General features: G+C 36.9%; 1 protein-coding gene across 1 annotated transcript in view; it reads right to left on the bottom strand.

Moving 5' to 3' along the window:
- The window catches only part of hspa8b (heat shock protein family A (Hsp70) member 8b), a 5,370-nt gene extending 4,150 nt beyond the window's left edge, over window positions 1–1,220 (bottom strand). Inside the window, 1 exon segment of the mRNA XM_035679925.1 lies at window positions 1,055–1,220. The gene's annotated coding sequence lies outside the window, so the exon portion shown is untranslated.
- Between the last annotated feature and the right edge of the window lie 301 nt (window positions 1,221–1,521).

The raw sequence follows: 1,521 nt of genomic DNA, 5'->3' as shown, positions 1-1,521 counted from the left end.
AATGATTAATTGATTAGCCAATAATGACTCATCAAGCCAGTATGTCAGTCAGCCAGAAATATGAAGAATATAATATATAATATAATATGTGCATGTTTGTGCAAGAATCTTACTTGCATTTTTCATTTGGATTACAAGACTCTTGAATTTCCCTCTGGATAAATATAATATCTTTCTATAAATAAAATATCTTTCTATAAATAAAGTATCTTTCTATAAATAAAATATCTTTCTATAAATAAAGTATCCATCTATAAATAAAGTATCTATCTAAAAACCAATGAGAAACAAGCAGGTTCATATTCTAGACTGATACAACCCAACCTGTTGTTGCTATAGAAGTTCCCCTGATATTGTTAATGGTTGTGAAAAGTTATTTGGTTTCAGGCTAAAGGGGGTTGTTCTTTTAGGGTTTATTGTTTGTTTGCACAACATGTTGTACCATTATCTTAAGGTTAGCTGTCACCAGCAGCCTCAGTAACGGTGCAGGAGGGAGTGTCACCTCTGGAGGCTGAGAACTTTCTGGACTTACCCCCTTCACTTCATTGTAACTTGTACACAAATTGCAACGCGTTGTGTAACATATCCTGCAGATAAGGCGTCACTTAGACGCACATTAGCAACTTTAAAAACCCCCCTAAAAAAAACATTTCTCCAGTGCAAGTCGCAGTCCGATGTTGCAGAGAGGAGCCGTCAGTGTTAGCAGCATCAGTTCATACCTGTTGTTAACAAAACAACATTACAAAGTAGGAAAATAAAAAGTTAGCTTACGGCATTAGTTATTAAGAGAAGTTGGCGTAAATCTCGAGATGCAGCTGTGCTTTTGAATAACATAATAATAATAATAATAATAATATAAAATGGATAAAGACAGCAATAACGTTAGCTAGCTTCAACCGTTGCTTTATTTTTTTAACGTAAATTAAGCAGCCGTTGACACTAATGACGTTATCGAATGACCAACGTATTTAACGTCAACTGACTACGTTCCTCTAATTCTTATAAAACCTCTCCGAAAAGTTACTCAACACGTTATTCGCCTACGTATACTCACCTCCGTTAGATTCAGAATATGTTGTTTAATCAGCTTATCGTTAGCGCTGGGTTTTTTTCTTGTTTTTTTTTAATACTGCAGGCTCGTTTTTCACCCTGAGTGGCTGTCGGTCCGTCAGGTCGTCGGTCCCCGCTGTCAGTGAGGTGGGAGCGGCCGCGCCTCCTCAACTAAATTCCCACTCAACGGTCTAGAACCGTCTAGAACGCAGGAGGAGCGGTTCTGGCCAATCACCTGCCGTCAAATCACCGCCTCTATAAATGGTCCAATTAAAAAATTCTGTTTGCTGCTTTCCACAGCAGTTGCTACCAAGATCGGCGGGATGCAGCAGATTTTAAGGGGCTTCTTATGGAGGACCCAAACTGCCAAAATCTAAAATAAATTAGAAATAAATAAATGAGTCATTAAATAAAATAATTATGCCAATAAATACACTAAAATGATTTTAAAAAATAGTTTTAAGCATTAAT

Source organism: Morone saxatilis, unplaced genomic scaffold, assembly GCF_004916995.1.
Source record: "Morone saxatilis isolate NCDOM2014 unplaced genomic scaffold, NCSU_SB_2.0 Contig8, whole genome shotgun sequence".
Classification (NCBI taxonomy): Eukaryota; Metazoa; Chordata; class Actinopteri; family Moronidae; genus Morone; species Morone saxatilis.
This window is presented reverse-complemented; position numbering and strand designations above follow the sequence as displayed.